This window comes from Schistocerca gregaria, chromosome 1 (assembly GCF_023897955.1).
Source record: "Schistocerca gregaria isolate iqSchGreg1 chromosome 1, iqSchGreg1.2, whole genome shotgun sequence".
NCBI lineage: Eukaryota > Metazoa > Arthropoda > Insecta > Orthoptera > Acrididae > Schistocerca > Schistocerca gregaria.
This window is the reverse complement of record NC_064920.1, coordinates 1,153,812,358-1,153,833,261: the sequence shown is the minus strand read 5'-3', so window position 1 is coordinate 1,153,833,261 and position 20,904 is coordinate 1,153,812,358.

The following is a 20,904-nucleotide window of genomic DNA, read 5'->3' as shown; positions in this document are numbered from 1 at the left end:
AACTTATACCAGGAGGTGGAGTCTCTGGAAGATTTAAAGCACAAATCATTCGAAATTGTTAGTTTAAGTTACGTAACAATTATTTTTACAATTATTTAGAGTTGTTTAAACAGTCCTTGTTGATTTAATTGCACTAAATAGACTCCGCAGTATTTTACTTTTTATCATACAAAATCACATAGTTTTGCGCAGTTTATTAGATAGAAAACATAAATGAACTGTCAGAGAACTGAATTTTACATTCTGAAAAATTATAGTATCTATGAATCAAAGAAAACTTGATATAGATCTAAATTCCTTAGTGTAAATTTTCACATCAAAATAACGCTCCATAGATTCAAAACAAAAGTCTGTAAAACTGAAATTCAGTGCTAGTATCTACATTTCTCATTGTCGTCATGCAGAACACTTTATTTTCAGTAACATGTTATTGGAGGAATGTAAAGGTCACCATGATAATTGTCCTCAAATTCTTCCTTTGACTGATCCTTCATTACTAGAACTGTGAGCACTGGCTTTCGCAAAATCGTCGTCTTTTTCGTCTATTTCTTGATCTATATCACTGATATCTTCTTTCATCCACCGAAAAACAATTCATTGCACTTAGCATCGTTAAAGCTGGGGCATTCCTACTAAAACATTTTGTACCACATTGAAGAAAACAAGTACTTAGTTCACGAGGCGATGTCTGGGAGACTCAACACTTCTCAAGAACAGGAGTCAACAACAAAAGAAGAAGGCGATAATGCAATCGATAACAAAGCATTGCGATTTAAGGACGGTACGGGGGTACAGAAGCATTCTGCCAGGAATTACCTTAGAGAAACAATTCGAAAATTTTATGCTAAATCAAGTTTAATTTCCAGCTGCTGAGTTCCTGCTTTCGTCTCTGCGCGCTGCAGAATATTATTCTACCTGGCGTTAGTTGTTAGAAAATCGATACTAACTCTAACATTACAATGGTCAATTCAGATCCAAGACTGGTGCTGGTAATATTCCTACCATATTCTTGAATATGACGCTTGTTCATTCTTAGAACTGCTCATTGTGCTTCGCTCGAAGACTGTTACAAGCGATTGTTACGTTACACCTGAAGCGGTTGTGAAACGTAAAATGTGAGACGAGTTTAGCGGTATATCTAGTAGAAGCTGCTCGCTGTGTACACATATCATTAAGCGGAACAAAAGAAGGCAAGTGCCGTCATTTTTGAATAAACTACACGAGTGCTGACTGTAAGTGGCAAATAAATATGACGGTATTTGCATACCAACGAGGCGCTTAACCTACGTGATCCATGCTCAGCAAGATGGGAATTTACGCGCGCTGCACGCGAGTGACCGCAGCGTTGGCAACAGCATGGTCTAAGTGAAATAAATGTTAGGTTACCGTGCGCATAGCGACCAATTACTCGCGAAATGTTGTCCTCGCGGTTGCGTGCCGCTCACGACGTATGCTACATCACAAGCAGACTCCAGCACAGAGGCAGCGTTTCAGAGGCATGGAGGTAATTGGATGACGTCACAACGCTGCCGCCTGCGCTCACTTCAAAGTAATCGTCCTCGTAGAATGATTAACACAAAAAAGTTAGTACCCGGAATACACGCCTTTATGTTGCCGTAGTCGCTTTCACTGGACGTAATGACGAAGTGATTAAGTATTCTAGTATCTCTGTTGGGAAGTTTCGTACAGAAATTTCGCCTCTTCGGTTGCTATCTGACCTTCTTCCCGTTGGTAAATATGAGGCTGATTCTGAGCGAAATATAGGAGCATTTACTAAGATTTCTTTTTGTAACTGGTGTTGATCATATATAAGATTAATTATAATATTATTATTTGCTGATAGCTTACGTGAAACGGAAAGGCGAGGCAGTCCCTGATCTAAACCACCTCGCAGACAGCGTTCGCAAGACGGCTTACCTTGCTGATGTTTTTAGGCGGTTTCCCACATCCGGCTAGGCAAATACCAGGTTGCTACCCACATCCCGCTTTAGATACACGCTACAATAATACTTAGAAAATATTATCCCAATTGAACATGAGACCTCTACTAGACGCAGACAAATGCGATCGCACATTTCTTCCTGGAGACAGTGGGGTTGTCAGCAAATGCATCACTCCCCTAAATGCAACAGACACGGCCAAATCGATACACAGTATAACAGTGCTGATCCCGTAGGGAAATGGGAAGAGGCAAAAGGAAAGAAAAAGATGGATATATTCCAGTCTCCATTTGCCTCTATAGTTTTTACTCCCTACAGCTCCCTCAAGGACAATGGAAGTTATTCCTTTACGTGTTACCGCATGTCCTATCGTCCTGTCCCTCCTTCATGTCAGTACTTTGCACATGTCCCTCTTCTTGCCACTTTTACGGTAGACTTCCTAATTTTTCATCTTGTCAGTCCATTTAATCAACACTCTTTTCATACCACACATCTCAGACACATTGATTCTCTCCTTTTCCATGTTTCCCTTGTTTCACTTGCGTACAATACTATGCTCAAATTAAGGCCCATGTTTTAAACTGCCTATGGCCAAGAATCCTCTCTCTCTGCCTCTGCTAGCCTGTTTTTTCTCTCCATATTTCTTAGATCGTAATGCACTGTGTTCTACGCAGACTGAAGCGAGGAATGAAAATTTGTACCAAGGCCAGGATTCGATCCCAGGTGTCCTGCTAACCAGGCATGTGCATTAAGCACTACGCCATCCAGGCACAGTGGCTTTTCATAACTGCAAGGAATATCCTACCACGCCTCTCTCCTCATTCCAAATTCCTGTTCACGTCTCAGCCTATTTGTCACTTCAGTCTGCATCAATACATCATAGATGTTTGAGACTTTAGAGGGTCTCTGGGATCACATAGTTTGTTCTGGGAATGTATTGCGTGGCTTTTAATGTAACAGAATTCTTTCACTCCGAAACTTGATAAATTGTTTGGTTTATCACTAATCTTGTTTCTGTTAGTCTTCGTCAGTTTCGTCTCTCTTCGGTTTACCAACAATCCAAAGTGTGTGGGCTTTACTCTGTTCATTAAATTCAGTAGTAATTTTTTCTTATTTACCCTGACAATGACAATGTCATCAGCAAATCCTTTTACTTTGTAAGTAGGCTGTATAGGTTTTTTTATTGGTGACACGACATAGCACTCTGTATGAAAATCACTGGCTGTGCCGTGTGCAGTCTGTGGCTGGTTTGCATTGTTGTTGGCTATTGAAGTGTTGGGCAGCTGGATGTTAACAGCGCGTAGCGTTGCGCTGTTGGAGGTGAGCCGCCAGCAGTGGTGGATGTGGGGAGAGAAATGGCGGAGTTTTGAGAGCAGATGATGTGGACGTGTGTCCATCAGAGACAGTAAATCTGTAATACTGGATGTCATGAACTGCTATATATATTATGACATTTGAACACTATTAAGGTAAATACATTGTTTGTTCTCTATCAAAATCTTTCAGTTGCTAACTATGCCTAGCAGTAGTTAGTGCCTTCAGTAGTTTGAATCTTTTATTTAGCTGGCAGTAGTGGCGCTCGCTGTATGGCAGTAGCTCGAGTAACGAAGATTTTTGTGAGGTAAGTGATTCATGAAAGGTATAGGTTAATATTAGTCACGGCCATTCTTTTGTACAGATTATTGTAAGTCAGATTGCGTTGCGCTAAAAATATTGTGTCAGTTTAGTGTTGATCAGAATAAGTAAAGAGCGAAATGTCTGAGTACGTTCAGTTCTGCTCAGCTGTTTGAAAATCAAAAAGCGTAAGAGTTTTATCAGCACAGTAATTCATTAATTTTTCTTAGGGGACATTTCAACCTGTAATTTTAATCCCACTCCTCAACCACATTTTTAATTCCGCCAGGGCCTCTTCGATATACAGGGTGTTACAAAAAGGTACGGCCAAACTTTCAGGAAACATTCCTCACACACAAAGAAAGAAAATATGTTATGTGGACATGTGTCTGGAAACGCTTATTTTCCATGTTAGAGCTCATTTTATTACTTCAGTTCAAACCACATTAATCATGGAATGGAAACACACATCAACAGAATGTACCAGCGTGACTTCATTTTGTTACAGGAAATGTTCAAAATGTCCTCCGTTAGCGAGGATACATGCATCCACCCTCCGTCGCATGGAATCCCTGATGCGCTGATGCAGCCCTGGAGAATGGTGTATTGTATCATAGCCGTCCACAATACGAGCACGAAGAGTCTCTACATTTGGTACCGGGGTTTGCGTAGACAAGAGCTTTCAAATGCCCCCATAAATGAAAGTCAAGAGGGTCGAGGTCAGGAGAGCGTGGAGGCCATGGAATTGGTCCGCCTCTACCAATCCATCGGTCATCGAATCTGTTGTTGAGAAGCGTACGAACACTTCGCCTGAAATGTGCTGGAGCTCCATCGTGCATGACCCACATGTTGTGTCGTACTTGTAAAGGCACATGTTCTAGCAGCACAGGTAGAGTATCCCGTATGAAATCATGATAACTCGCTCCATTGAGCGTACGTGGAAGAACATTGGGTCCGATCAAGACATCACCAACAATGCCTGCCCAAACGTTCACAGAAAATCTGTGTTGATGACGTGATTGCACAATTGCAACATTACCTTCCTTCAACTGGGCCAACTGGCGGTGACTCGAGGAAGTACAGTAGATACTGACGAAACTAAAATGAGCTCTAACATGGAAATTAAGCGTTTCCGGACACATGTCCACATAACATCTTTTCTTTATTTGTGTGTGAGGAATGTTTCCTGAAAGTTTGGCCGTACCTTTTTGTAACACCCTGTATAGCCCGAACATTAAGGACGGAAGGACGTATCCCTGTCCTGTATCCTTCACTTCGTTCTTGGTCTTTCCTTCTTATGTTTCGCTCTTGTTCCTTGTACGATTGTGCATTGCAGATCTTTCCCGATAGCTTAAAATTATTTTCTTGAGAATTTCGAACAGTTTTCATTATTCTACACTTCCGAGCGCATTTTCTAGGTTAACAAATCCTGTAAACGTGTCCTTCCTTTAAAAGCTTTAGTTGTAATTGCTGTTTAACTGTCTCTGCCTTCTTATTTGTTACGGAAGTACTGTATTTGGCGCACACTTTAAGATAATCACCGTTAAGGGTCCTTGCCACTCGCCGATGTCCATCGGCGAACACATGTGCTGGCGTCCTGGTGGTCACTTGAGAAAATAACGAATGAGCGAGTGTGCGCTGTAGTGGTGTGGGTGTGGGCAGTGGGGAGGGGGGGGGGGGGAGGAGTTTGACCCTCGAACCTAGCGCAGACTCCAAGTCCCTGTCATCTTTAATTCACTTGTAAGAACTCCAGAGGACGCATCTACTTCTACATCAAACAACCAGTAAACCCTCCAACAGCGGTCGGATGAGGCATTCGTGTGTGCTGATCGATGCTGTATTGAATAACTGGTACATGGAACGTTACTTCCACAGTATTCCGCAAGGGATACCGTTTTGTGTTGGTTTCACGAAGTATGGTTCATCGTGACTCCAATATAAAGAGCGATGTCGAGCCACGGAACGGGGCTGTCTCGGGCACAGGTGTTGAGTTTTGGCCATTTTTTCCTCCTTTTCCTCAATAAAATCTGTTTCGTGGATATTTTACGGAAGTCGTGTGCTGCAACATAACTTCCATGCCATGTATTCAGGAGCACATCGATAACTCTTGTCTGTCTCCAAGAGCCTACAGTAACTCATCTAGCTTATCCTTAGGTGGAAACCGTAAGAAACGTTTCAGAAAGTCGTTAAAATTTTGAGTAGCACCAGCCGATAGGAAGGCTCGGTGGCTAGCGAGGATCGCATAGGATCATTCTGGTTTGGACACTCTGTTCTTCCACATGGTGCCGTCACATTGTACTTACCTGTTAAGTATACACGCTTTGTCTTGTTATAACGCAATGAACACATTGAAGCGACATCATTCTATTTGTGATAAGATGGATGCCTGTTTGCGCTACTTTTGCGGAATCCATTTATGCGGGATACTTCACAGTATTTAACAAGTCCAACGTTAGGTTTTAGTTTTAGTCCACAAAATAGCTTTTGTGAGGAACAGTGTCCAGTTTTTATTCAGTTATCTGAACTTTCAAACTGCTTATCTAATTTCGTTTCCACTCGTCAAATAACATTATGGAACCATTGCGCGATCGATAGTTCGCTCCACGTTTCCTGGAACACGGTCTTTGGGCGTGAAGGGGGCGTGACACCTTTGCCGCGAGTAGCGTTCAGACCTTTTTCCGGGCGGAGGCACGGGCAGCGCGGCTCTGTGGGCCAGCGAGCTGGCTGTTTGTTCTGCCACCCGCGTGACTTCCAATTTAGTCTCGCTGAGCCGCGCGGAGTAGCTGCGTGGTCTGGTGCGTCTTATCATGGTTCACGCGGCTACCACCGTCGGAGGTTTGAGTCCTTGTAATATTTCTGGCTGAGTCAGCAATCGTATTAGGATCCAAGAAGCTGTTCCTAGAGCAATGGAGATGCAAGAAGTATACAGGGTGTTACAAAAAGGTACGGCCAAACTTTCAGGGAACATTCCGCACACACCAATAAAGAAAAGGTGTTATGTGGACATGTGTCCGGAAACGCTTAATTTCCATGTTAGATCTCATTTTACTTTCGTCAGTATGTACTGTACTTCCTCGATTCACCGCCAGTTGGCCCAATTGAAGGAAGGTAATGTTGACTTCGGTGTTTGTGTTGACATGCGATCATTACTCGACAGTACTAGCATCAAGCACATCTGTACATAGCACTGAAACGTCCCCTTAGAAAAGTTATACAAGACTGTGCTTAAACTGACTCACAATATTTTTTATCGCAAAGCAATCTGACTTTCAATAATCCCTACAAAAGAATGGCCCTGACTAACATTAACCTATACCTTTCACAAATCACTTACCTCACAAAAGTCTTCGTTACTCGAACTACTGCAATACAGCGAGCGCCACTACTGCCAGCTAAATAAAAGATTCAAACTACTGAAGGCACTAAGTACTGATAGGCATAGTTACCAAATGCAAAATTTTAATAGAGAACAAACAACGTATTTACCTTAATAGTGTTCAAAAGTCATAATATATATAGCAGTTCATGATATCCAGTCTTACAAATTTCAAAACTCCGCCATTTCTCTATCCACATCCACCACTGCTGGCGTCTCACCTCCAACTGCGCAACGCTACACGCTGTTGACATCCAGCTGCCCAACACTACAATGGCGAGTATTACAACAATGCCAACCAGCCAATGACTGCACACAGAAGAGTCAGTGATTTTCATATAGAGCGCTACGTGGCGTTACCAATAAGAAAAATAAACAGTCTACTTACATAGCCCCCATGCTCCCCACAAAAAATTTTATAAATAGTTTTGGGCAGTGGCCAAGATAGATTTGAAAAAATTTTTCATAATTACAATAACAAAGAAATGAAATGCACACACCTATCGATACAATGTTGGTCAAAAGCCAAAATTTGTCACAGTCCATAAAGACAGTCCTGATCGTTCATCACAGTAAAATTGCAGTGTTTTTCTCTAAGTCTGAGCAGTAAAAGAGAGTGCACATGGAAGTAGTGGATTTCCATGCAGTCTTGAAGAAGTAGTGTTTTCCTTCCAACGGAAAGACAGTGCTGACTCTTGCCATGCAGACAGGTAATGGGCCACAACAGAGCAAACCCACAGCAAAGTCAGTCGAAGTTTTGAAGAATATTGGTAGGTAGGTCATCACAGAGTAGACCCACTGTAGTCCTGGTAGAGATTACGGTATTGGTGGTCCACCAGAGGTGGAGACCCATTGCAGGCCTTCTACAAATAATGGTATTGGTGGGCCATGAAAGATGCAGACCCACTGTAGTCCTTGTAGAAATAATGGTATTAGAGGGCCATAAGGATGCAGACCCACTGTAGTCCTTGTAGAGATGGCTAGCAGCCATCTGTTACGACTGTGCAGGTGCACAATCACCATCAAAGAGTCTTGCGGAGAATATAGCAAGTCCATAAACCACCACTTGTCCATTCACAAAAAATTTGTTTGAAATGTCCTTAGAACCAACAATGCTCTTATCCAGTTCCTTGCTGAATTATTAACACACGTGCAAACACTATCAGTCCCTACTTCTCATATATTGTCCATATACCACGACCAACAGAAACGTGTGCAGTGAAATGTTACAAGTTTCTTAATTTGATGAACTGGTGTCAATTACAATTTTATAACATAAGAATACAATAACAAAGGTACAAAATACATCATCAAAGAACAGAACAATACAGGTAACATTTGTAGTAATAGGGGCTTTACAAAAGAATAGAAATAAACATACACATCAGTGTTACAAGAATTATGACATAAGTATATACATAAAGATCAGAATAACTTTTGAAACATCAACTTCACACATGAGCATTAAAATAAAACAGAATAAATAATGTCTAAGCAACTTGGCAAGGTAAATAACATATTAGCAGAAAAATTCTACAACGTAAATCTTATTAGCTAAACACATACAAACAGGTAAAACACAATTTCACATAGTGTAATAACACACAAATACAGGACAGGGTTTGTTTTCAATGTAACATTTGGTACTGCAGTCCAACCAAAAACTTCATTCCATAGATCTTTCGTCTTATTTCAACATTTGTTTCCACAAAAAAAAAAATCATATTTAAGCACGCTTACTGTATTTATACGTTCACATATTTCTTACCTCATTATTTATTTTCCATTATCTTACCTCATCATTTATTTCCAAGAAAATCCTACCTATACCTGATTTCTGTACTTTTTTCTTATAACTTCTCAATGCATTTCTTCCAATTCATCGCAACTCATTCTCTTATATTGTCTACCCCCTCTTAAGCTAACTTCAATCTACTAAGCTCAGATGCTAAACTAGGGGACGAGGCAATGCAGCAGCACAAAACAATTAATACAAACAGCAATGAAAAAAATGGAAATTGTCAAAGCAAGCAGCAGGAAATGCAATAACTTATATCTAAACAAAACAAAGTCCCAGCAGAAAACATATTACACTAAAATGGCCATATTTAATACCTAAGTCACATCTTAGCACTAGGGTGATGCATCACAATTTATTCTACAAAAGAAATTACCAAGTACTCGAAAAGAAAATTCAGTATGCAATTCCTATGAATGGAAATGTCTTTTTGTGCTCCTTCGTTTTTGGAAGCAAATCATAAAGTTATTCTTTACTGGGTCTGTAGGCATAAAATATTTATATTAGTACATCTATAAAATTTTATCTTAACCAGTGCTGCAGTGCAGCTAGAAACTAGATATTAAACAAATTGAGCAATCTCTCAACTAGAAAGACAATAGATGTAAAAAAATTTCTCATCATTTCATTAGGCATTTTAGTAAATGTCATTAATTAAGAGCTCCAAAATGTAATCATATGTTTTCAAGTTTGAGCATGTCGTATTTGCGACGGTTTCTACAAAGAAATGTCAACAGCGAGGATAATGGCCTCTTTTTCTTCCACCTGTGCCTCTGAAAGGCACACACTAATGGTTTTTTTTCCAGGCGACTGTCACACAGCTGGGTGCCCACGCCGCATTACATGAAGGTGGTCACTTAACTTTCTTATGGAAATATTTACAACACCAGTTTGCACTACAGTGACAGCCTCATTTAAAACTTTCTCAGGTCGAGAATTTGCGTTTCAAATCTGAAGAAACAAAATCATGTAAATAAAACAGTGTGCAAAAAAATATTCGCCAGCATAGTGATACATTCACGCATATACACACATTTCATAACTCTTAAAGTACGATTCTCGGTTTCCCACATCCTTTTCCACAAATCAGAGTCCCTAACTACTACTCATTATTCCTTACCTTATTATACATATACACATTCGTCGACACTTCTTCTATATTTCATCATAATAAATACGTAGCATAATCAAATTTCTCATAAACGGTAGCATCATCTTATTGATCATAAACATATCTCAACAGCATAATACACATCGTCGTCGTAATAACATGATAACATCTCAGTCAATTCTCAAAATCGTCGTAGCTTCCTCCAATAATTGGAAAACCTAAAAAATTCTCTGCTCATTTCAATAGTGTCATCTACCTCAACATACTTTAAAATCATGATCCTATACCAAATACATCATTCAAAGCTCTCATAGAATCACAATGGTTCCGAAAAATATGTAGGGTTCACAATGTACAGACAAAATACAATTTCATAAGTGTGAAGTTATCCAACAGTGTAATTGCGTAAGCATCTGTAACTGACGTAGTAAAAAAATTGTTTGTCTCTCTCAGTTAAATGATCAGATAGCTGTGTAATTTATGGGTTAGAGAAATATGGTACCGATGTGTAAAGTTGTATAAGCAAATACCATATTAGCTAGGGCTCCTTGTGTTTGCCACACACATGGTACACAAAGTAAGCGTGTACCCCCTGAGGATTAATGTAATTGTACCCTCAGGTGTTACAGATTACAGCAATAGAATGAAATGTATCACTGAAAACCTTTGTATCATTGTACATCAAATATCTTTAAAAATAAATGTTTTAAGTACAAAATTAATCACTCAAATACGTGTACTGTAGAGCTAAACTGTGCGTCTTGTTGTAAGATAATCTCTATGGAAGTGTCGTAGTTATCGTCCTCCGAAAGCTAAGTTCTGCAGAAGTCAATGTACTTACCTCATGATAAACAAAAGTGAAATGCTTTGCGCATAGATATCTTAGTTATTACGCTTATTGCCGTGATGAAGAAAGTACTGTGCTGTAACGTATTGTTGTGCTACGGAAAAGGCTGTCTCATTGTAGCTATACCACAAAGTTACTACTAAAATGTGTTTTACATTTCAGAATAATTCAGAAAAACTGTACAGATATAAAAAAGAAACACAGCAAAAGCAACATTGTAAATTGTCACTCATTAGTAGCGTTGTGATAAAATCGTGTAGCTGTCACATAAACTAACCACTGTGTCATCTGGTTTCTCACAGAAAGTACTTTAAATCCAGAATGTATTTTCAAGTAAACCAAAGTGTTGCATTAAAATCTCATTAGCAGTACTGTTGTATGTTCTAAGTATATAAAGTCTGATAGTCGTTGCGTAATCGTGCAACTAACAAGCAAGAATGTATACACACAACAACACTGTGGTTCTTCATTCTTCAGTACAAGAATAGGTGGTAAAGGAGTCGAGTCGTGAGGCATTTCATTCAGCACGTTTTGAAATAAGTGTAAATATCTGTCCCAATGCCGATGCTTTCTGTGACAATAAAGTCTGCAAAGCTTATTGATTTCTTTCATAATCCGTTCAGATGTGCTACAATGTGGTGAGTACAATGAAATAAAAACAGGTTTGATATTATAGTTTCGAAGCATGCGTGACCAAACACCATATCTGAATTGAGGTCCATAATCTGAAATGACTTTACTAACGTGTCCAACTTCACGTAAGAAATTTTTATCAAAGGCGTTGGATACAGGCCGTCCAGTGGCTTTACGTAACGGTGTGAAAGAAACAAATTTTGAAGTAATTTCAACAGCGACTAGAACGTACGAAAATTCATTAGGTGTTCTGACAAGCGGTTCCCTAGAGATCAACAGCAGCAAATTCTTTTAATTTAGAAGGAACGATAGGAAACAACGGAGCACGATGGGAGATAGTAGATGGTTTCGCCTTTTGACAAAGTTTACAAATAGACAAGACTCTTCGAATTCTCTTTTCCGTATTGTTAAAATAACCAGTCGTACAAAGAATATGATAACATTTTCGTGGACCAAAATGTGCATAGCTGAAATGAATGTACCAAATGAGCTTATTAACAAAATCGTCTGGAATGCAAATTACCTATAGCTTGTCATCAACAGTGCAGCGTTTGAAGAGTATGTTGTTTCTAACCAGATAATAATGCTGAATCTGAGTGTGTGTCTTTTCATGCCATTTACTTTTGATGTCTTTCCAAATTCGATCTTTGTCTTGTTCATGAGCAATGTCCTTTAAAGATGTGGAGATGAAGTTTTCAAAGACGACTTTCTGAATCTAAAGAATACTGCAATTTATCTCAAGGTTGCTTTCTGTGTTACTTTTCTCAAGCCCAGCCGGTGCGCGTGACACTGCGTCCGCAACAATGTTCTTCTTACCGGGAATGTAGACTATTGTGAAGTGGAATTCTTGCAGAAACAATGCCCAATGTTTTAACCTGTCAAGCTTTAATTTGGAAGACATAAGAAACTGTAATGCACGATGATCACTGTATACTTTTACTTGCTTACCAAAAAGAAAGAAACGGAATTTGTTTAATGCCCAAACGATAGCTAAAGCTTCTAATTCAGTAACGGAATAATTTTTTTGAAATAAATGGGCACCAAGACCGACTTTAGAAGAATCCGTGCTAAGGCAGAAATCTTGTGACAGATCTGGATGAGCCAATATTGGCGCGTTATGTAGCGATTTTTTCAGAGAATTGAATTCCAACTGTGCTTGTTCGTCACAGTTCCAAATAGTATTTTTTCCAGTGAGAGAACAAAGTTTCGGTGTAACTAGAATTTGCATATTCAGAAAACGACGGTAAAAATTTACGAGACGTAGAAAACTGCGGATTTGTTTTTTTGTGGATGAAACTGGGATGGCTCGGATTGCTTCTAACTTTTCAGGATCTGGCTGAATCCCTTCAGAAGAAATAATATGTCCCAAAAACTTCACCTTGGTCCTACCGAACTCAGAATTTTCCAAGTTAACTGTAATTCCAGTTTCTGCAAAAATATGTAACACCCTGTTGAGGGTGCGATTGTGTTGTTCAAATGAGGCTTCTGCCTATCAGAATATCGTCCACATATAAGGTAATGTGACGTTTTAAGAACTCAGATAATATGCAATTTAGCCGCGAATGAAAGCTGTCGAAGAAATGTTCAAACCAAAAGGAACTTTCCGAAATTTATAACAAACGCCGAATCAAAGGAAAGCTGTATATTTTCTACATTCTGGATGAATTTAGATGTGATAAAAGCTGGATCTGAGATCAATAGGAGACAACACTTTTACACCATTAAAATTTTGAAGAAGTTCTTCCAACGTTTGCGGCCTGTCTGTTTCAGGAATGATGATAGTATTAATTTGTCTCGAATCTAAGACAAGCCTGATCGATCCATTTTTCTTCTCAACCACATGTAATGGATTGTTGTATGAGCTTACTGCAGGCTTGATAATGCCCTCGTTAAGCATACATTGTACGCTCCTGGAAATGGAAAAAAGAACACATTGACACCGGTGTGTCAGACCCACCATACTTGCACCGGACACTGCGAGAGGGCTGTACAAGCAATGATCATACGCACGGCACAGCGGACACACCAGGAACCGCGGTGTTGGCCGTCGAATGGCGCTAGCTGCGCAGCATTTGTGCACCGCCGCCGTCAGTGACAGCCAGTTTGCCGTGGCATACGGAGCTCCATCGCAGTCTTTAACACTGGTAGCATGCCGCAACAGCGTGGACGTGAACCGTATGTGCAGTTGACGGACTTTGAGCGAGGGCGTATAGTGGGCATGCGGGAGGCCGGGTGGACGTACCGCCGAATTGCTCAACACGTGGGGCGTGAGGTATCCACAGTACATCGATGTTGTCGCCAGTGGTCGGCGGAAGGTGCACGTGCCCGTCGACCTGGGACCGGACCGCAGCGACGCTCGGATGCACGCCAAGACCGTAGGATCCTACGCAGTGCCGTAGGGGACCGCACCGCCATTTCTCGGCAAATTAGGGACACTGTTGCTCCTGGGGTATCGGCGAAGACCATTCGCAACCGTCTCCATGAAGCTGGGCTACGGTCCTGCACACCGTTAGGCCGTCTTCCGCTCACGCCCCAACATCGTGCAGCCCGCCTCCAGTGGTGTCGCGACAGGCGTGAATGGAGGGACGAATGGAGACGTGTCGTCTTCAGCGATGAGAGTCGCTTCTGCCTTGGTGCCAATGATGGTCGTATGTGTGTTTGGCGCCGTGCAGGTGAGCGCCACAATCAGGACTGCATACGACCGAGGCACACAGGGCCAACACCCGGCATCATGGTGTGGGGAGCGATCTCCTACACTGGCCGTACACCTCTGGTGATCGTCGAGGGGACACTGAATAGTGCACGGTACATCCAAAAAGTCATCGAACCCATCGTTCTACCATTCTTAGACCGGCAAGGGAACTTGCTGTTCCAACAGGACAATGCACGCCCGCATGTATCCCGTGCCACCCAACGTGCTCTAGAAGGTGTAAGTCAACTACCCTGGCCAGCAAGATCTCCGGATCTGTCCCCCATTGATCATGTTTGGGACTGGAAGAAGCGTCGTCTCACGCGGTCTGCACGTCCAGCACGAACGCTGGTCCAACTGAGGCGCTAGGTGGAAATGGCATGGCAAGCCGTTTCACAGGACTACATCCAGAATCTCTACGATCGTCTCCATGGGAGAATAGCAGCCTGCATTGCTGCGAAAGGTGGATATACACTGTACTAGTGCCGACATTGTGCATGCTCTGTTGTCTGTATCTATGTGCCTGTGGTTCTGTCAGTGTGATCATGTGATGTATCTGACCTCAGGAATGTGTCAGTAAAGTTTCCCCTTCCTGGGACAATAAATTCACGGTGTTCTTATTTCAATTTCCAGGAGTGTATTTCTGTTCTAACACGATCCTTATAATGTGCAGGAATTACGTATGGTTTAACACAAAATTTAGTATGCTCACGAACACGAAATTGGTATTGAAATCCCTTTATTGTCCCTGTTTTGTGAGTAAAAACTGTGGAATGTCCTTGTAAAATCTCAAAAATTCGTTGGCTATCAGTGTCATTACAATTCTCAATTGTTTGAATTTTGTTCTGAATTAACTCATTAGTATCAAATGCGCCGTCGATATCATCCCTGTCAGTATTTGCAGAGTGACTGTTAGTGTCAAGTTCCGTCGCAAATTCCGAACTGTTGTCTAATAGGAGGTATAACCGATTAATTTCTTCGTCATGGTTTGAGAGGCAATCTTCAAATTTCAAAGCTATTGACTTGTCTTCCTTCACTAAACTTATTTAGGCATCGTGAAAGTTTAAGATTGCTTTGTATTCATTCAAAAAGTCTACTCCCTATATAATTTCCGTCGACAATAATGGAACAATAAGAAAGTTCATAGAGAAGCTGTGGCTTTGGCAAAAGAATTCTAAGTTGGTTTGTCGGCGTACATCTACACTTTTTCCAAAGATTGCACCATGTAATTTATTCTTATGTAACGGAAGTGCGGGGCAATCGTTCGATTTGTTGCATTTACTAAAGGCTGTTTCACTAATTACTGGAATGGGACTGCCAGAGTCAAGTACTGCCGTAGATTTTACGTCATTTACTGTATTGTGAATCATAGGATATGCAATGTTGTTATGTTTTACGTCGTGTTCCTGGAGTAAGATGTCCCTAATGTCCTCCATTTTTACGTAATTACTAGCTACGGCAGCTGCGTCGTCAGTTTCATACGTTACGTTTTGTGGCTACCAGCGGTATGAGTCATTGCCTATTGTCTCTTTGTTGGCGTGCGTCGTTATTGGGATTTGGAGACCTAACTTCTACAAATTCACCTTGTCGTAAGGTCCCTGCTCTGTTTGAATCCCGCCATTCCTGATGCATTTCAGGTCTGTCGTTACGATCATATCGTCTGTCGTCATATCGGTAGATTCCATAGTTTCTTTCTTGTCGGTCACGTGGTGGAGCATTTCTCCCTGAATCGTTACTGCGCGCTGGACCATTGCGTCTAAAGTTATTCTGTCTCCCTTGATAATAATTATTTTGGTACCCATATTGTCTGTTTCTCTGATTGTCTCTGTGATAGTCACTACTGCTGAGAGGTGATCTTTCCCTGTAATTATTACTACTCTGCCAACGGTTGTCATACGGGTAGTGTCTGTTTTGGTCACGATTTGTGTTGTGAGAATAGCCTTGTCGTGTCCAGTTATTATTTCTTTCATCGCGGAATTGCGACGGATGTGACCTGTAATTGTTGTGTTCCTGTTTCCGCGTTCCGCGATTGTCAGTGTCAATTTGAAATTCTTGTAACAATCCCTGAAAAGCTTCAATGTCGTCTTTGCAACGTCCTGCCAAAATAATATGTCGTAAATGTTCAGGTAGTTTGATTAAGCAAATGCGGATGAGTTCTGAGGGGCTGTATGGATTTAACAGGTACTGATACTTGTGCAACATGTCTTAAAAATATTTCACAAGACTGGAGAATTTAGATTGTTCGAAATGTTTCATCATTATGATACTATGTTTTACTCGCTCTTATATAGCTTGAGACCAATAAACTGAGAGGAGGGCATGATAAAATTCTCCTTCACTGTGACAGTCGTGAATGACCGATCGCATTTTTACAGCTGATTCATTCTCTAAATAGCCACACATAAATTCTAATCTGTGCTCTAATGACCAGTTGGGAGGAAAACAATGAGAGAATTGATGGAGCCACGCTTGTGGATGAATGTCGTTGCGAGAATTCTTAAATGTTTTGAATTTACGTGTAGTACTGAACAGCTTGAAGTCAAAATCATCATGTCACCGAGTAACATATTGTTCATTGTTACGTCGTGTCGGCGGTTCCATCTCAAAATTCGGTGCACCTTGCCAATTTCTTTCACAATTTCCGAAATGCCCTGTGTTATTATTTTGTGGCTTTTCCGTATTTCTAAGTCCCTCTTCCCGTATTGGAGCGCGAGTGTCCTCTGAAATACGTAATTCTTGTATTACCTGCGTCAGCTGATTTTGTACTTCCCGGATTTCTCTTTGGTGTTGGGTATTAATTTGATTCTGATTTTGTTTGAATTTCCTAATTTGTTCGCACTCTTCTGTGTCATTCAGATCATCATCTACCTTTGCAGATAAGTTAGTGAACTGATCCGAAAGTTCGGCTACATTCTCCGATAGTGTACTTATTTCCTCAGTGTGTTTTTCTGAACCAAATTTCAGAGTGTCCATTTGTGTTGAAATCGTATCTACTGTGTCCTTTAAGTTTTCTTGAGTTTTAGCAAGTTGCGTAACCGAATCGCTAGATGCAACTGAGTCAATTTTAGCTAGCAAGGTCTCATGATTTACAAGAACAACAGTTTGCAGTTCTTTTATGTCTGCTTCGTGATTCTGTAATGTATTTTCATGTCGCGAAAAAATAGGTTGGAAATGCTTACAAATTTGTGTTTTTACGTCATTACAGACTTTTTGACATTTCGATTCCATGTTATGTAACTCAGTAGTTAAATCTTCACGTGTTTCTCAAGTGTGGTGTCTAACTTTTGAAGCTTTTGCTGTGTTTGTCTCTGGTGTTGTTCCATTGAGTCTAACTGTTGCTGTGTTTGTCTCTGGTGTTGTTCCATTGTGTCTAACTTTTGAAGATTTTGTTCCATTGTGTCTAACTTTTGAAGCTTTTGTCCCATGTGTTGCATTAAATGTAATAGCAATGCAAAGGTGTCTGAAACATTTTCCTCAGTGCTATTCGGCAATGCATTTGAACCGGCAATATTCGCATTTTGAAAGGCAGAAAATGTGGCTTGACTTACGGCGAGGACGCGAAACCTGAATCTGCAATATTTGCAAGATTGTGTCCTGTCATTTCGTATTCCTGAGGCAAGCTGTTGCCGACCGATCGATCGATGATGCTTCCCTGTTCATAATTGTTTCACTGCCTACACCATTATTTGCAGCCCGCTCCATATCCCAGTGCACAATTAACAAATTACTACTTTGAACATTAGTTAATTCATTACTCGACGGCGCTAACACACTGTCATTTCTCAATTTACTTTGGAGCCTAGTATTACGTTTTTCACACTCCGTTATTGTCACAATATTTCACACGACAACAGAGAAAAACAATTTGATGAGCAAAACAAGAAAACACATTACCATAACATTGAAAATAATATCTCGTTAATTGCAAGTACAGCTGCGAAATACTTGGTGCAAATCTACATGCATGCCACAACTGTTTTACTGTACAAGTATGAAAAACTACAACAGCAAAGGAAATTCTCTCTACAATTACGTATTAGCAATAAACAAAGACAGCACTAATTGCACAAACTACAAGGAAAAAATCAGAAGATTCCAGTGAGGTATCCTCGGCTAAGGGTCGTCATATGAAACGTCCCCTTAGAAAAATTATACAAGACTGTGCTTAAACTGACACACAATACTTTTTAGCGCAACGCAATCTGACTTTCAATAATCTCTACAAAAGAATGGCCCTGACAAACATTAACCTATACCTTTCACAAATCACTTACCTCACGAAAATCTTCGTTACTCGAACTACTGCAATACAGCGAGCGCCACTACTGCCAGCTAAATAAAAGATTCACACTACTGAAGGCACTAACTACTGATAGGCATAGTTAGCAAATGAAAGATTTTGATAGAGAACAAACAATGTATTTACCTTAATAGTGTTCAAAAGTCATAATATATATAGCAGTTCATACATCCAGTCTTACGAATTTCAAAACTCCGCCATTTCTCTCCGCACATCCGCCACTGCTGGCGGCTCACCTCCAACTGCGCAACGCTACACGCTGTTAACATCCAGCTGCCCAACACTACAATGGCGAGTATTACAACAATGCCAACCAGCCACTGACTGCACACAGCACAGTCAGTGATTTTCATATAGAGCGCTACGTGACGTTACCGATAAGAAAAATAAACAGCCTACTTACAGCATCAACAGGTTAGTGTTCAACACGAACGTGGTTTTGCAGTCAGTGCAATGTTTACAAATGCGAAGTTGGCAGATGCCCATTTGATGTATGGATTAGCACGGGGCAGATTTCCAGAACGAAGGTGTCCCGACAGGATAACGTTAGAAGCAATTGATTGGCGTCTTAGGGAGCACGGAACATTCCAGCCTATGACTCGGGACTGGGGAAGACCAACAACGACGAGGACACCTGTAATGGACGAGGCAATTCTTCGCGCAGTTGACGATAACCCTAATGTCAGCGTCAGAGAAGTTGCTGCTGTACAAGGTAACGTTGACCACGTCACTGTATGGAGAGTGCTACGGGAGAACCAGTTGTTTCCGTACCATGTACAGCGTGTGCAGGCACTATCAGCAGCTGATTGGCCTCCACGGGTACACTTCTGCGAATAGTTCATCCAACAAAGTGTGAATCCTCATTTCAGTGCAAATGTTCTCTTTACAGGTGAGGCTTCATTCCAACGTGATCAAATTGTAAATTTTCAAAATCAACATTTGTGGGCTGACGAGAACCCGCACGCAACTGTGTAATCACGTCGTCAACACAGATTTTCTGTGAACGTTTGGGCAGGCTTTGTTGGTGATGTCTTGATTGGACCCAATGTTCTTCCACGTACGCTCAATGGAGCAAGTTATCATGATTTCATACGGGATACTCTAACTGTGCTGCTAGAACATGTGCCTTTACAAGTACGGCACAACATGTGGTTCATGCACGATGGAGCTCCTGCACATTTCAGTCGAAGTGTTCGTACGCTTCTCAACAACGGATTCGGTGACCGATGGATTGGTAGAGGCGGACCAATTCCATGGCCTCCACGCTCTCCTGACCTCAACCCTCTTGACTTCCATTTATGGGGGAATTTGAAAGCTCTTGTCTAAGCAACCCCGGTACCCAATGTAGAGACTCTTCGTGATCGTATTGTGGCCGGCTGTGATACAATATGCCATTCTCCAGGGCTCCATCAGCGCATCAGGGATTCCATGCGACGGAGGGTGGATGCATGTATCCTCACTAACGGACGACATTTTGAACATTTCCTCATACAAAGTGTTTGGAGTCACGCTGGTACGTTCTGTTGCTGTGTGTTTCCATTCCATGATTAATGTGATTTGAAGAGAAGTAATAAAATGAGCTCTAACATGGAAAGTAAGCATTTCCGGACACAAGTCCACATAACATATTTTCTTTCTTTGTGTGTGAGGAATGTTTCCTAAAAGTTTGGCCGTACCTTTTTGCAACACCCTGTATAGATGACGAATTTTGGTGTGAGGTACTTGTGACAGATGTTAGATTCGGTACCATTCCCATGAGAAAGACCGCCTGCATAATGCTGCTGCTCTGTGATTGGCTGCTGTGTTTGGAGCAAGGGCGCCAAAACGCTGAAGTATAGTTATTATTGTTAGTTAAACTACTCATTGGAATGACTTCACTTTTTAATATAAATATCTCTCAATATAAAAATTACTCATTGGAATGACCTCACTTTTTAATATAAATATCTGTCAACAGCTGACTATCAATCAGTCATTTTAGAATTATTAAAAGCAATTTAAATCAAAAACAAAAGACTGACGAAATTTTAGACGAAGCACTTCGGAAGCGTTTGGATCACGCCTTTCTGGTATGGCGCGCGAAGTGTTTCGGGCTGTTCGTCCCTCTGGATTAGGCAGTCGAAAAGAACATACTTCTGGTCTGTCGTAGGATGTGTTTGTAATTTGTATTTCAGTTCCTGTTCGAGTCTAGATTAGGCAGTCGAGATGTACAGTCATGTTGTCTGTGGCAGGATGAGGCCGCAGCTCGTGGTCGTGCGATAGCGATCTCGCTTCACGCGCCCGGGTTCCCGGGTTCGATTCCCGGCGGGGTCAGGGATTTTCTCTGCCTTGTGATGCCTGGGTGTCCTTAGGTTAGTTAGGTTTAAGTAGTTCTACGTTCTAGGGGACTGGTGACCATAGATGTTAAGTCCCATAGTGCTCAGAGCCATTTGAACCATTTTGTGGCACGATGTATTTGCCAGTATTGACTAACAAGAGATTCACTCCGGTAGTCATGAGGCACTGACACATGCCACAAATAGTGTAAAGATACATTTTTTGTAAACATTGTATTTGACCATGTACTTTGCTATATCAGAAGGTGTTGTTTAAGATC